Below are 17,782 nucleotides of genomic sequence, written 5' to 3'. Positions count from 1 at the left end.
TCGAGGCATATACCAGCCTCTGCTAGTATTAGCTGGGTAGTGGATAGTGTCTATATCTTCATGTTGACCTAGACAGTAGTATATCATTTTATCTTAACTAATTTCATCAGTAGATGACTGATTTACTCTTGTTAGATTGGTCAGTGGAACACTGATTTTACGCTTGTCGACTTGGGTAGTTGTAGATTGATATACCTTAGTAGCTTGTAGAGGATTAAGGTATTTTTGATTAGTTAGTAGATGACCGATTTAGCTTTATTGGTCCGATCTGAATCTTTGGGTTGTTTGTGCTTGGTTTGGTATCTAGAGCACAATTGAGTACATGACCTGTACTGATATGGAAAAGACTGAATTAGCCGTATATCATTGTCGGCTTGGTCAGTCTATAGAGGATCGATGTATCCTATTCCATGGATACGTTAATTTTGGCTGAATGTACCTAGTTGGATAACTTAGAAGGTGACCCTGTCGTTTCAGAATGCAAGGTGGATTGGATTAAATATGCTGATTTTGCATATTTATGTGGTAGGTGCATATGATTGTAATGAGTTGTAGGAGTTCTATGATGGATAGTTCATTTGCAGGTAGAGTGAGTATTCACATCTAGATATGGTTATTGTAGGTTCCTTGTGGATTATAGCTATTTAGTTAGTTGTACGTGTTCGATTGACATATTGGAGGTATCTTATCGATTTAAAACTGTGTCGTGGTATATGCACATGGGTGTGAGTGTCATATTCGAAGTATCTTGTCAACTACATCAGTGTTGTGAGATGTACATATGTGTTTTGTGTGGTATCTGAGGTATTTTGTTGATTATGTGTGATTTTTGAGTGCATCTGGGTTTAGTATGCCTTATTGGAAGTATAGGTTGGTTATACTCTTGGCATATGCGTATATATATGTCATGTGAGTGTTGTTTGAGGTATATGGTCGATTATACCTGTAACGCCCGAAAATTCTCAAATTATTTTTAGAAATATTCTATGATTTTTCTGGAATTTTTAGATATTTTTCCGGAATTTTCCGAGTAGCGGAAGTAGCAAAAATAATTAGAACCGCAAAATAGCTTAGGCGGGACTCGAACCCGAGATCTATGGTTTACGGATAATGTTAGAAACCAGTGAACCCAGCAGGGCCGTGCTGAAAGAAAGGAGAACCAAATATATTTATATTAGAGTTGGGTTCATTAAACCACTTAATATAAATTAAAAACTTAAAGAGAGTTTGGTTTATTTGAGAAGTTTGGTTCGGCAATTCTCTCTTCACCGAAGCCCTCACGCCACTTCCTCTTCTTTCTCCTTCTCTCGGCGCCAACCACAAGGGAACACCTAGGGTTCCCTCCCTAGGGCCCTAAGAGCACTCTCCAGCGACGACTCCGACACAAGAACGTTCCCCTCCACGAGAGGAACGTGAAGACGCTAGTGGATCGTCGAGGGGATCGTTTCCATCGGAACACCAGCGATTTGAATCGTAAGAAATTATGAATAGGAGGTTAGAAACCCCTCACCTGCAGTATAATAGCTTCGTTTGGTTTTCTACGCATTAGTTTTAGCTATATGCAGGTTTTTCGGCACATAGGGTGTGTTTAAACCCTCCTCGAGGATTAGGGATCTAGTTGAGCACCTCTAGACGGGCCGGACACGTTGGTCTCCTTTAGTTGGAGATTCTAGACGTTGTCGGGTGCCTAGAGGTGATCTCCCTATTAGAGGAGAGAGTTGGAGCACACCAAGTGTTCGGGAAAATGTTAGTATAGCTAAATACCACCTCAGTTATGTTTAATAGCTCAGTTAAATGCATTAGGAGCATTTAAAATAGCACATTAGTTTAGTTCAGTTAATGGACTACGGTCCAATGGGTGGCTTCCACAGTCGCTAGGTTCAGATAACCTAGCTCTAGGTTCAGATAACCTAGAAAGCCAAGTTAAAACAGTTAGCTATATTCAGATTTTATTTTCGGCAATTGGATCAGATATCCATTGGGTTGGACTCCCGTCCCTAGGTTTAGATAACCTAGTTAACCCTACTAAATTCGGACTTGCAGACCCCGGGTCTAGTTAGCAAGTACAGTTGCCGGGCCCAAACAGCATGATTACTATTTTCACTTATTATGATATTAGCTTTCAAACTCTTAATCTAATCCAGTGATTAAAGTTTAAGATCAGTTTTAGCGCAGTTCATTTTCAGTTCAGTATCATGCTCCAGTTTAGTTTTTCCCTGTGAATATGCATGATAACTTTATGTGCAGTTGTTATACATGTTTTTATGTTCAGGTTTAGATATTCCATGATTGTATGCTTATATGCCATGCCATGCTAGTTTATTCAGTATATCCAGCATATGTTTTAAACAGCATGATTTAAAATCATATTTGCATCGTTGCATCGTTGCATGTTTTTGCATACTATTTTTCCTTATACTGCAGATAAAGGTAAAGGAAAGATGGACTAGCAGAGGGAGCTGGAGGACAATGCAAAGGATGGTGTGTGTGGCAGGAACTGGAATAAAAGACCTTAGAGAGTTTAGCAAATTAGAAACTAGTTCTTCCTTAAGACATTTTCTTATACTTTGCTTTTTATGCATTTCTAGTAGTTAAAGGTTATGAGTTGATGAACCTTGCTTTAGCTTAAGTTTAGAATGGTTACTACATGTTATTAGAATAGTTTATCATGCATTAGATAGTTGTTAGGCGGTATTTTGGCACGCCAGAGTGCTGAAATCAGAGTTCCCAGGCGAAATCAGAACTCTGATCGGTCTCTATGTCACTTGATCGGTCAGCCGACCGATCCAGACAGATACAGTATGCTACTGTATCCTCCTGGATCGGTCAGCCGACCGATCCAGCACGATACAGTAGTTTCCAGAGAGCTTCAGGTACCTGGATCGGTCAGCCGACCGATCCAGACATACCTGGATCGGTCTGCCGACCGATCAGTGTACTCCTGGATCGGTCGGGAGACCGATCCAGCAGCATACAGAAGCGATGCAGCTTCTGGATCGGTCAGCTGACCGATCCAGGGTGTTCATCCGTGCCAGTAGCAGCCTGGATCGATCCGTGGATCGATCCAACGGAAAGCAATCGATCCAGTTCAGTTTGGATCGATTGGGAAGCTCAGTTTCGACCAAGAAACTCAGTAGATCAACTTCTAGTCCATGGGGGATGTAGGATACGCTTTGTGTTCCTCAGATTACATCCTTTAGCACATGTAGAACCAAGAACAGTCATCAATTAGTAGAAAAATTTTAATTAGCCCAGCATTCCGCACAGTATAGTTTAGCATAACTGTAGGTCGTTACAGAGTGGTATCAGAGCCAGGTTCCATACTTCCTACACACACATCAGCATTGACCTGCAGCTTCCAAGTAAGAATACCTCTACTTTATTTATGCTCCTTGTCTTGTTATTACAGTTCATGTTTATATGCCTACTGCTTGTTAGTATGTGATAGTTTTAAACATGATATCAGTAGTTATATAACTGTGATTACAATAGTTATGTTATGTTCTCTATGTCTTTAGAAATGGCACGAGGACGCCCAGCTAGAAGGGCATTAGCTACTGAGCCCCAGCAAGAGGCAGGCAGCTCAGTGCCTCCTCCAGACCTTACAGCATTAGTGGCTCAGGTACAACAACAGGAACCGAAATTGACGACTCCGGTAGTCTTAGAGGTTCCACCAGCTCAGCCTACAGCACCAGCACCAGCACCAGCACCAGCAGCCCCAGCAGCTGAGCCAAGAAAGGAAGCCTATCTGATCCAGTGGCAGCGAGTCAAGCCAGAGAACTTCTCAGGCACTAGTGAACCATGGGATGCACAAGCCTGGTTCAAAACACTGGAGAGCACGATGGAGCTTCTGGACTGGCCAGAACACGAGAAGGTGAAGTGTGCCTCCTTCTGCCTGACAGGAGACGCACGCATGTGGTGGGAGAGAATCAGAACGAAGCGCCCAGTGAACCAGATGTCATGGGCTGACTTCGAGAAGGAGTTCTTCGAGGAGTTCTTCCACATACGGGTTACCAACCGCCACTACGACGAGTTCACTGAGTTTCGTCAGGGCAACCTTTCAGTTGAGGAAGCCGTGAAGAAATTCAACAGGTTGGCTCGTCTATGCTAGTCAGCACAGAGAAGGAACGAATCCGGTTGATGCTTAAGATGCCGAGAGATAGCGATGGCCGGTGGCGTATACGCCACAAACCACGAGAGGAGTTAGTGGGGCCTTGACCACGAGCACTACCGCACAAAGCATAAAGCCAAGTCTCCTCGAGTCCAAAGGCCAAGGAAACCCTCACACTCGAAAACAGCAAGGTCACAACTCTAACTGGGGAACTCCAACAGCAAGCGCAAATCGGGGAGTGACCCAAAGGGAGGACCATCTAGCAAGCGACCCGGTTATCCAAAGTGTGCTACTTGTGGGAAATTCCACCGGGGTTTGTCGCAAGGGCACACGAGGATGCTTGAATGTGGACAAGAAGGGCACATGGCCAAGCAATGCCGAACAAGACCGGTCTTCCTCACCCAGATTCAAGATGTCAGCCACCGCTTATATCGATGCAGCCGCTCTAGAAGGTCCACTTATCGGCCGAGGCAGATTAGAAGCCCTCCGATTATGGCGAAGCGAGGATCTACTCACTCACTGGGAGGACGTAGCCAATGCCTCGGCAGTTGTCACAGTCGATTAGCATTTTTGATAGTGTTACTCTGTTCTATTTGATCGGGCAACCCATTCATATATAGCGGGTGTTCTCGAAAAATTAGAAATACCCTTAGAGGTACTCTGGTCGAAGACTACCGGAGAGATCATGGCATCTAAGCAGCTCAGGCGTCATTATAGCGCATGAGAGCTCTTTTGTGATCCGATAGTGCTAGAAATGACCGACTATGACGTTATCTTTGGAATGGACTTTACGATACGGTGCTACCATAGAGTGCCGTAAGCAGAAAGTCATCTTCCAACCTGAGGCGGCAGTGCAATTTGAATACAGCGGAGAACCAAAGAGAAAGGCCAAGAAGTTCCTCTCAGCTATGAAAGCACAGAAGCTACTGGATTCAGGATGTACAGGATTTCTAGCACACGTGGTCAACGCCAGCCAGGACAAGAACCAACAGCTAGCAGAGGTTCGAGTCGTATGTGACTACCCAGCAGTCTTCCCTGAAGAGCTACCAGGCTTAGCACCAGACAGGGAGATTAACTTTGAGATAGAGCTCATTTCCGGTACAAATCCTATCTCCAAAGCGCCATATCGCATGGCTCCAGCAGAACTGAAGGAACTTCAGGAGCAACTACAGGAGCTGCTTGACAAGGGCTTCATACGCCCTAGTCACTCACCATGGTGAAGAAGAAGGATGGAAGCATGCGGCTATGCATAGACTACAGAGCACTGAATCAGGTCACGATCAAGAACAGGTATCCTCTCCCCAGAATAGATGATCTGTTCGACCAGTTAAAGGGAGCGGCAGTGTTCTCTAAGATTGACCTCAGATCAGGATATCACCAAGTCAGAGTTAAGGAGGGTGATATACCGAAGACAGCATTCAGAACCAGATACGGAAACTACGAGTTCGTAGTCATGCCCTTTGGCATGACCAATGCTCCAGCTACATTCATGGATCTCATGAACAGAGTATTCAGAGAGTATTTAGATAAGTTTGTTATTGTGTTTATCGATGACATTCTTATCTACTCAGGAACTCAGGAAGAACATGCAGAGCACCTGAAGACAGTACTACAGACACTTCAGCAGAATCATGAAATGTGAATTCCGGTTGATCGGGTGTCCTTCCCGGGTCACATCATCTCAAAGGATGGTATTATGGTAGATCCCAGCAAGATAGAAGCGATAAGTAACTGGAAGAGACCTAAGAATGCCAGCGAAATCAGGAGCTTTCGGGATTAGCAGGATATTACAGAAGTTTGTAGAGGACTTCTCCAGGATAGCCTCCCCACCGATCTTACCGTAAAGAACAGGAAATTTCAGTGGACAAAGGACTGTGAGAACAGCTTCAGCGAGCTAAAAAGGAGATTGACCAGTGCTCCCATTTTGGCTCTACCAGACAATATCAGCAGCTTTGACATCTATAGTGATGCCCCTAAATTGGGACTAGGAGCAGTACTGATGCAAAACGGCAAGGTGATCGCCTATGCCTCCAGACAACTCAAGGATTATGAGAAGAATTACCCTACTCATGACCTTGAGCTTGCAGCAGTAGTGTTCGCTCTCAAAATTTGGAGACATTACTTATATGGAGCTCAATGCAGAGTATATACAGACCATCAGAGTCTGAAGTACTTCTTCACTCAGAAGGATCTGAACATGCGACAGCGCAGATGGCTTGAGCTGGTCAAAGACTACGATATAGACATCCTCTACCATCCAGGGAAAGCCAATAAGGTAGCAGACGCCCTTAGCAGAAATTCCAGTGCTACCTTATTATCTCTTACATGTTGGGATCCTTCATACGGAGGCTAGAGAGGGGGATGTGAATAGCCGACCCCAAATCGTCGCGTTTCTACAAAGTAGGGTTAGCGCAGCGGAAAATAACACGTAGAAACGAAGGAAAAGAAGACAAACCTCAAACAAACCGATGTAACGAGGTTCGGAGATGAACTCCTACACCTCGGCGTGTCCGTAAGGTGGACGAAGCCTACCAATCCGTCGGTGGATGAGTCCCCGGAGAACCGGCTAAATATGAGCTCCTTATGGGTGGAGAAACCTCGCCACAACTACTTCTTGCAACAGCAAGATAAGGAGTACAAATACAAGAGAAGCAAGAAGTAAATACACAGCAAATGTAAACAACCCTTGCCTTCTTGTTAACTGTTGATGGTAGAAGGAAACTCACGCGAAGCTTCAGCTAAGAAGAGCTCAACAAAGCTCAAGCACCAGCAGCACTTAGGGCAGGAAGAAAGAGAAGAAAAGGAGGAGATACCCTTTATACCGCGAAGAAGAAACAACGAAGAAACTAGCCGCTTGCAGCTAGAACCGACGTGGACCGATCGATCGGTCCCCCGTCACCGCTACGTCGAGACGTCGTGGACGATCGAATACAATTGGATCGGTCCAGGGACGATCCCAACTCTGGCTTTGAAGCTCTTCCTTCGCGACGCCTCGACGATCGGTCGCCACGGATCCCGATCGGTCCACGCACCGATCAGCATCTTCAGCGGACTCGATCGTGTCGGATCGAGCACATCGACGAGGCAAGATCGGTCACCCGATCAGATAACTAGTGACTTGGTTTTGCCCAAACCAAGTCCCAAGCCTTCCAAACCAACATTCGGTCAACCTCGACTGTTGGTACTTCATTCCTAGCATCCGTCACTCCTTGACTGCTAGAATTCCCGCCAAGTGTCCGATCAATCCTTTGACCTACTTGGACTTTCCTCAACACCATGTCCGATCATCCCGATCCATCTGGATTTCCTGGCTTCACTCACCGGACTTTCACCTGGCTCCAGGATTTCCACATTGCCTAACATCCCGATTAGGACTTTCTCACTCCAGCTTCACTCACCGACTTTCCAACCGCCTAACATCCCGCTTAGGACTTTCCTGCTTCACTCAGACTTTCCACACTAACATCCAGTTAGGACTTGGCTTCACTGGACTTTCCACCGCCTAACATCCCGTTAGGACTTTCCTCGTGTCAAGCTTCCTTTTCCAGTGCCAAGTCTCCATACTTGGACTTTTTCTCGATCAGGTGCCAAGTCTCCACACTTGGACTTTTCGCGTGCCAAGCTCCCTGCTTGGACTTTTCCAATGCCAAGTTCGCTGCTTGGACTTTTTCCGTTGCCAAGTCTCCATACTTGGACTCTTTCCCGAATCAGGTCAATCAGGTCAACCAGGTAAACCTAGACCTACGGTTGCACCAATAATCTCCCAAACATCTATTCTTGTCCCATATCAAGAATACAACTCTTCCACGAGTGTCAAACATCAAAATACAACTCAACTAGGTCAACCTTGACCTAAGGTTGCATCAACAATCTTCCTAAGTCAAACATCAAAATACAACTTGAGTCAGGTCAACTCGAGTCAGGTCAACCAGGTAACCTTGACCTAAGGTTGCACCAACATTACAATCATGTCACCGCCCCTCCAGAAGGAGATCGTAGATTTCGGTCTCGAACTCATCGTTGGACAGCTCTCTACTATGACTTTAGAGTCTACCTTGCTTGGTGATATTCAGTCAGCTCAGGAGCAGGACCCTGAAATTCAGAAAATCAAGCAAGGGCTAGCAGAGTGTCCGATAGCGGGGTGTTATATTTTGGTGATAGACTCCGTGTTCCAGGAGGAGCTACGGAGACAGATTTTAGATGAGGCTCACAAGACTTCATGCGATGCATCGGTTCTACCAAATGTATCAAGACCAAGAAACATTTTTGGTGGCCGGGATGAAGCGAGACATTGCAGATATGTTAGCATCCCACCTGGGTCAAGGCGAACATCGGCGACCGGAGGAGTTCTCGCCCTATCTATTCGAGAATGGAAGTGGAGGATATCTTTATGGATTTCATAGTGGGACTACCCGAACCACGAATGGTTTTGACGCCATATGGGTAATAGTGTTGACTAAATCAGCCCACTTCTTAGCTATCAAGATATCCTACTCCATGGAGAAGCTAGCTTTGTATCTCCGTGAGATCGTCGACTACATGGAGTCCCACTACCATTATCTCGACAGGTTTACATCACACTCGACCGTATAGTCGATTGGGCACGGTTAAAGTTCAGACACGATTCCATCCGCATGATGGTCGAGAGCGAGTAAATCGTGTACTTGAAGATATGCTCCGCGCTGTACTTCAAGGAAGTTGGTGCAAATATCCGAGCTTAGCGAATTTGCATACAACAACAACTATCGTGCCACTATCGACATGGCACCTTATGAGGCTCTCTATGGGCGGAGGTGTAGATCTCCAATCTGAGAGTGGTGAGAACTAGAGCTTGAGATCTAGTAGCGATACCACATCTGCCCAGATCCGCGAAGGATAGAGAGGCAAGAGCTATGTCGATACAGCAGACTTAGAGTTTTCATTGGGATTCAGTGTTCCTCAGTAGATCCCATGAAGGGTAATGCGTGGGAAGAAGGGCAAGCTAAGTCCCAGATATGTGGGACCATACCTTATCAGCAGAAGAGTGGGCAAGGTAGCATATGAGCTAGAGCTACCCCAGGAAATGTCAGCTGTCCACAACGTATTTCATGTCTCTATGCTGAAGAAGCATACCCCAGATGCCACCCAGGTGATTGAGCCCCAGTCGGTATAGATCCGCGAAGACCTCAGCTATGATAGTCGACCTATTCAGATAATAGACGGAGCAGTTAAGAAATTACGGAACAAGGAAGTACCATTAGTCAAAGTCATTTGGCACAGTCACACAGCAGAAGAGGCAACTTGGGAGACAGAAGCCAGCATGAGACAGAAGTTCGAGGATGAACTTTTTATAAGGTATGGGGAGTTGTAACGCTCGAAAATTCTCAAATTATTTTTAGAAATATTCTATGATTTTTCTGGAATTTTTAGATATTTTTCCGGAATTTTTCGAGTAGCGGAAGTAGCAAAAATAATTAGAACCACAAAATAGCTTAGGCGGGACTCGAACCCGAGACCTATGGTTTGCGGATAATGTTAGAAACCAGTGAACCCAGCAGGGCCGTGCTGAAAGAAAGGAGAACCAAATATATTTATATTAGAGTTGGGTTCGTTAAACCACTTAATATAAATTAAAAACTTAAAGAGGGTTTGGTTTAATTGAGAAGTTTGGTTCGGCAATTCTCTCTTCACCGAAGCCCTCACGCCACTTCCTCTTCTTTCTCCTTCTCTCGGCGCCAACCACAAGGGAACACCTAGGGTTCCCTCCCTAGGGCCCTAAGAGCACTCTCCGGCGACGACTCCGACACAAGAACGTTCCCCTCCACGAGAGGAACGTGAAGACGCTAGTGGATCGTCGAGGGGATCGTTTCCATCGGAAAACCAGCGATTTGAATCGTAAGAAATTACGAATAGGAGGTAAGAAACCCCTCACCTGCAGTATAATAGCTCCGTTTGGTTTTCTACGCATTAGTTTTAGCAATATGCAGATTTTTCGACACATAGGGTGTGTTTAAACCCTCCTCGAGGATTAGGGATCTAGTTGAGCACCTCTAGACGGGCCAGACACGTTGGTCTCCTTTAGTTGGAGATTCTAGACATTGTCGGGTGCCTAGAGGTGATCTCCCTATTAGAGGAGAGAGTTGGAGCACACCAAGTGTTCAGGAAAATGTTAGTATAGCTAAATACCACCTCAGTTATGTTTAATAGCTCAGTTAAATGCATTAGGAGCATTTAAAATAGCACATTAGTTTAGTTCAGTTTATGGGACAACGGTCCAATGGGTGGGCTCCCACAGTCGCCTCTAGGTTCAGATAACCTAGCTCTAGGTTCAGATAACCTAGAAACAGCAAGTTAAAACAGTTAGCTATATTCAGTATTTTATTTTCAGTGACACCATTGGGTTGGACTCCCACAGTCGTCCCTAGGTTTAGATAACCTAGTTAACCCTACTAAATTCGGGACTTACAAACCCGGGTCTAGTTAGGGATGCGCGCACAGCAAGTATAGTTGCCGGGCCCAAACAGCATGATTACTATTTTCACTTATTATGATATTAGCTTTCAAACTCTTAATCTAATCCAGTGATTATAGTTTAAGATCAGTTTTAGCGCAGTTCAGTTTCAGTTCAGTATCATGCTCCAGTTTAGTTTTTCCTGTGAATATGCATGATAACTTTATGTGCAGTTGTTATACATGTTTTTATGTTCAGGTTTAGATATGCCATGATTGTATGCTTATATGCCATGCCATGCTAGTTTATTCAGTATATCCAGCATATGTTTTAAACAGCATGATTTAAAATCATATTTGCATCGTTGCATGTTTTTGTGAGGTAGATGGTTTCTTACTAAGCTTTAAGCTTACAGATACTATTTTTCCTTATACTGCAGATAAAGGTAAAGGAAAGATGGACTAGCAGAGGGAGCTGGAGGACAATGCAAAGGATGGTGTGTGTGGCAGGAACTGGAATAAAAGACCTTGGAGAGTTTAGCAAATTAGAAACTAGTTCTTCCTTAAGACATTTTCTTATACTTTGCTTTTTAGGCATTTCTAGTAGTTAAAGGTTATGAGTTGATGAACCTTGCTTTAGCTTAAGTTTAGAATTGTTACTACATGTTGTTAGAATAGTTTATCATGCATTAGATAGTTGTTATGTGGTATTTTGGCACGCCAGAGTGCTGAAATCAGAGTTCCCAGGCGAAATCAGAACGCTGATCGGTCTCCAGACCGATCAGAGCCTGGGCAATGTCACTGGATCGGTCAGCCGACCGATCAGTGTACTCCTGGATCGGTCGGGAGACCGATCCAGTAGCATACAGAAGCGATGTAGCTTCTGGATCGGTCAGCTGACCGATCCAGGGTGTTCATCCGTGCCAGTAGCAGCCTGGATCGATCCATGGATCGATCCAATGGAAAGCAATCGATCCAGTTCAGTTTGGATCGATTGGGAAGCTCAGTTTCGACCAAGAAACTCAGTAGATCAACTTCTAGTCCATGGGGGATGTAGGATACGCTTTGTGTTCCTCAAATTACATCCTTTAGCACATGTAGAACTAAGAACAGTCATCAATTAGTAGAAAAATTTAAATTAGATCAGTTTTCTGCATAGTTAGTACAGCAGCAACTGTAGCGATTCGCCTTACAGCCTAGTAGTAGAAGGCGGGTCGTTACAATACCTACGATGATTTATGCACATGGGTTCAGTATGTAATGTTGAGGGTATCACACTGATTTTTACCTGTGTTATGAGTATGTTTGGTGTATACTAATTAGAGGATTATGTCGATCGTATATGTGTTGTGTGTGCACGTGTGCCAGGTGTATGGTTGATAGCATCATGATGATTCTATTTATGTGGAATGTAGAATGTTAAATGTCTATATTATGACATTGGTTGTATTACCCTGTCAACTAATTCTCCTATTAGTGGGTGACCGACCCACTAGGAGGATGATAGAGTTGACTATGGATTTGATTTGCTTATTAGGTGGTTATACCCTAGGCTACCCACAGTGATCTGTGGTAGAGAGATCTCGTGCGGTCTCTAGCTAGATAATTAGGTGCTTTGGACACTTATGTATTTGTTGTGGTGGAGCGTTGCTCCCACACATGTTATGGATTGTTTGTGGTGGAGCGTTGCTCCTACATATTGAGGATTGTTTGTAGCGGAGCATTGCTCCCATATTTATTACAGATACCTATTTTAGATTATTTGTGGTTGAGCGTTGCTCCCACATATGGAGGATTTATTGTGGTAGAGCGTTGCTCCCATATATATGTGGTATTTTGTGTGATGGAGCGTTGCTCTCACACTAGAGGATCTATTCTTAGGTGATTTATGTTGTTGGTGATTAGATTTCCGATTTATTATCAGAGATTTTATGGTTAGGAATGTCTGTGATACGGACATTATGTGTCTCGGTTGTGCCATAGGGCTTGCGGAGCCTTAGATGTTTTCAGAGACTTGATGATTTTGGTATTCCCAGAATGTTTGGATCGGTTTCCATTGTCTTTGTTGACGATGTTGTGATCTATTTCGGGTCCACAGTGAGTCACGCACACCATTTTGCATAGTTCTAGAGATGTTTCGATGGGAACATCTATATGCAAAGTTCAGTAGTGCGTTTTGAGATTGTCTTTTGTGAGATTTTTGGGACACATGGTGACCCGTAGGGGTAACCGTGGTTCCACAGGAGATCGAGTTTGTTACCGTTGGGAGTAGATGGAGTCTATAGAAGAGGCTCGCAACTTCCTTTGTTTGACCGATATTTCAGGAGATATGTTGAGGGTTTCTCACGGATTGGTATGCTACTTACACGCTTGACCAGGAAAGGCGTGAAGTTCACTTGGACTGAGGATTGCAAGACCAGCTTCTAGGAGCTGAAGCGGAGACCAGTGTCGGCTCCGATTTTGGTTTTACCTTTTGGAGAGGACGGATTCGTGCTTTATACCGACGCATCTCTACAGGATTTGGCGCTGTTCTGATGCAGCACGACACGGTAGTCTTCTATGTTTCTTGGTAGTTGAAGGAGCATGAGGAGAATGACCTAGTACATGACTTTTGGCTGGCTGCCATTATTTTGCCTTGAAAATTTGACAGTGTTATCTGAACGGTGTTACATTTGAGATTCTCACTGACCATAAGAGTCTCAAATATCTGATCACTTAGAAAGAAACTTAAACTCAAATATCTGATCACTATCCCAATAGCAACTCTTTCCTGGTATCTCGATCTGGAAGTAATAGATTGCTATTAGTCAACCAACATTTACTAGACGAATAGCCCAATTGACTACTCCACAAATAGAATGAAATAAAAAAATCAATTTTTTTTTTAACTAAGTTGAATGCTCAATTTTTAAATCCATCTAAACCACCACTTTATAATTTCAGAGGTTGCGGATTACGAAGCAACAATCAAGTAAAATTTTTTATGTTAGCATTTGTTTTACATTTTTAATATTTTCATTGCACTAAACTCTTTTGTGTCACCTTGAAAGATATTCACAAAAGAAAATGTTTTATGTTTTAGGCTAAGGACTATTTACCTCACATCTAACTCCTTAATTCAACTATGATCGATTCTATTCCTATCGAAAGCTATTATTTGTTACAATATTTAATTTTTTAAAATAATATTTATTATTTATTTTAATTATATTTTTTTTTATGTTTTTCATATTTAAAATTTTAAATAATTTAGAATAAAAAAAAATCACCAAATGATAATGACTTTTGATGTGCTATGATAGCTCGGATCTTCCCAAAACTTTTTGTAAGTTATAACTAAGGATTAAATTAAAGGTGTGATTAATGCAAAATGGTAAAAATTTATAAATTACTATATTTAAATGAAAAATATTACAATTAAGATATAATAAATTTTATATAATTTTGTAAATTATTTTATAGTGTTAATTTATTATATATAAACTTTTCTTATTAAATCATTTAATGAAAAAGAGATTAATATTGAGTTCACCACTCCATCACAACTTTTTTAAATGTTCGTTTAGAACATCACTTTAATTTATTCAAAGGCATGACATGTATATAAAGTTTATGGACCTAGCCACAAATGCACCTCCAGACCACATTCTGCAAGAGCCTCCTAGTTCCACTGGCAACTGGTGGCACCGTGATCAGTCGTGCTCTGCATGGTGTGCAACCATTACACTTGCCATTGCAGTTCGGCGGCGTCGAACCTTGTTCAATCTGCCACAACTCTTCGGTTGTGATCACCTTGTTGTCTTGCACATTAGAGATTCTTTCGCTTGCAAGCTCCGCATCTATTCCTCTAGCTAAGAATATATAGATTAAACAAGCAATATAAATCTTAGGATCATATATATGTATTGTAAATCAAATTGTCATGCATCAAGAAAACCTTGTCGAGATTATACCACTAATGATGCAAAAGAAAACAAGGAAAGAGAGAGCCAACGTTCCTTTTCGTTCCATTGTAAACTATTATACTTGTTATTGTGTGTAAAATTAAGTGTCAATTTGCTCATATTTATAATGTCAATTCTAAACTTCCTTTATATTAAATTTAGAAATTATTATTGAAAAAGGTAAATAATTTATTCTTACGGATCAGAAGTATTTAGAAAAATATTAAAAAAAGAAAACCTTATCATCTTATTGAATGACTATTGTGGCAACAAATTAATAGTTATTAAAAAAAAAGATAATTGCAAACATGGAAACAAATATCAAAGAAAAAGTTGAATAAAGAAATTAAAATATTCAAAATTATTATACCAGTAATAAATAAAAATAAATTAATAAATATTTATGATTGACGCATCCTATCTCTAAATATATAATTAGAAATATAATTCTTATTATTTTGAAATTAATATTTTCTATTTTGAAATAAAAGGAATATTTTTAATTCCTACAAAGTTTAAAATATACATTTTCTAGAATATTTATTTCTATATTAAATGTTGATTAGAGTTAAAAGGAGTCCATAATTATTTATCTTTTAATTAATACAAATTTTAATTTGACTTTTGTATATGAGAATTTTTCCATATGTGAAGTTATTTCTTTATTTGATCCAATTCGACATTGCAACATTCTACATCGGGCTACTACTCCAACTCTACGACTTGACTCTCAGCTAACTCAGCCATATACAAGGCAATTCAGCCATCCGAAACAATTCATCATTCTCTACTTAGTTGCTTGAGATTATCAGTTCAAGTCGTCTCAACTTTAATTTTCTCTAATTCTCTGACAAAAATTATCAAACATAGCCCGATAGACAACTCAAAGGGAATCAAGTAAAAAAATTTATTCACTTTGTTTTTTTCCCAAAGTTTGATGCTCAATTTATAAATTCTTCCGAATCACAACTTTATAATTTGGGAGATCATGAATAGGAAGCAAGGGTCTAGTATAATTTTTATATTTTTTTATGAGGAAATTCTTAATTCTCATTAAAATAATGTCAGATATCAAGTTTTTCATCCAAACTAGTTAATTCCCATTCTCCCAAACAAGTGGAGAAGGGGAAGAAGAAATAAAATATGTCATATGATGGGAAACAAACTTAGTAGTGTGTTTAATATGTACGAGAGCAATAGTGTGTGTTTTATCCAAAAGCTTACAAATTTACAAAATTTGAGCTTCCGTGTAACGTAAATTCTCATCACCATCCATGATTTCCTGCACATATGTGAACGAAACAAAAAACGCCAAAAGTCTTCTTAACCCCCAGCATTAGCGAATGCTAGTCCTTTGTGAATTCCATTGAGTTTACCTTCTATAAAAAAGTGTGGGGTGCTTGTGTGCACCTCCCAAATCCGTATATATTCCTTCCACGATGATCTCGTATCACTCCACCAAAAAATCCATAATGGTTAAATTTCTCATAGACACAATTGTAATCTTCTAGTTTTAATGTTCCCGATAACGGATCCGTTAGTTCTATGGCTCTTCTGTAGCTTGATTCGGTTGGTTTGTTCGGATGTATACTATAAGCCTAGGTTTTGTATGCACATCTATTTTGAAATATTTTGAAATGAGAATCACTTTGATCAAATGTCTGCATTTTATATTTATATATATGTCGATGCAATTGTCCATTTAATTTATATTGTAGATAACATGGTGTGTGGTGTCACATAGAAGATCATGTTATCAGTACTTTGTATTTGAGCTTGATTTTGTAATAAGTTGTCCTAATTATGGTTTTGAGCCTTGAGGCCATTTTTATCCATTTTTGGATTTTATTGTTGCGTAAGTTGTGTCGGCATGCATTCTATCGACTTTGTTTATTTTCCTGTGTGGTTTGAGTGTATACCTGACATGTAAGTTGTGTATTATTTTTTGAATTTTGTTGTATTTTGGTTCCAACTGTGTGGGCAATATATACAACTGTGTGGTTGTGATTGTTTATATCTGTGTGAGCACTTGTTATCATACTTGTACAGCCGTATGGCTATCTATATAGGATCCATACGTTGTCATAAGAGGGGAGATGTTATTTGTTTGTCAGGCAAGGACTCCTCTGGGGCGTGCCACTATGCCAATAGCAACTCTTTCCTGGTCTCTCGATCTGGAAGTAATAGATTGCTATTAGTCAACCAACATTTACTAGACGAATAGCCCAATTGACTACTCCTCAAATAGAATCAATTAAAAAAAATCATTTTTTTTACCTAAGTTGAATGCTGAATTTTTAAATGCATCTAAACCACAACTTTATAATTTCAGAGGTTGCGGATTACGAAGCAATAATCAAGTAAAATTTTTTATGTTAGCATTTGTTTTGCATTTTTAATATTTTCATTGCACTAAACTCTTTTGTGTCATCTTGAAAAATATTCACAAAATAAAATGTTTTATGTTTTAGGCTAAGGACTATTTACCTCACATCTAACTCCTTAATTCAACTATGATCGATTCTATTCCTATCTAAAGCTATTATTTGTTACAATATTTAATTTTTTAAAATAACATTTATTATTTATTTTAATAATAATTTTTTATGTTTTTAGTATTTAAAATTTTAAATAATTTAGAATAAAAAAAATTCACCAAATGATAATGACTTTTGATGTGCTATGATAGCTCGGATCTTCCCAAAACTTTTTGTAAGTTATAACAAAAGGATTTAATTAAAGGTGTCATTAATGCAAAATGGTAAAAATTTATAAATTACTATATTTAAATGAAAAATATTACAATTAAGATATAATAAATTTTATATAAATTTGTAAATTATTTTATAGTGTTAATTTATTATATATATATATCATTATGTGAAAAACGACGTTTTACTTCGCCACGATTTACTTCATCAATTTAAATATACGAGGTAAAAGTGTATAATCAACTTCGCTCAAAAAACTAACGAAGTATATACAAATATAGACTTCGCAGATTTAAAAACGCGGGCTTCGCTTTAAACTAAAATAAGCTATTACTTCGGAAAGTTGTTAAATACCGAAGTAGTAACGTCGTGAATAGAATTTTTAGTGTTTACTCCGAAGTAATAGTACAAGAGTTAACTTTTATTTTGAGACCACTTTTATTTCCCCCCACTTTTTTGTTAACTTCCCTCTGCCGAAATAAGGATGGACCTCCTCTTCCTTCCCCTTCATTTCAGTCCTCTCCGTTCCCTCTCGTTAGGGCTTCCCTCTGCCGAAATAAGGTTAGACCTCCTCTTCCTTCCCCTTC

Source organism: Zingiber officinale, chromosome 1A (genome assembly GCF_018446385.1).
Source record: "Zingiber officinale cultivar Zhangliang chromosome 1A, Zo_v1.1, whole genome shotgun sequence".
Lineage (NCBI taxonomy): Eukaryota > Viridiplantae > Streptophyta > Magnoliopsida > Zingiberales > Zingiberaceae > Zingiber > Zingiber officinale.
The sequence above is the reverse complement of the archived record's forward strand: the minus strand, read 5'-3'. Positions refer to the sequence as shown.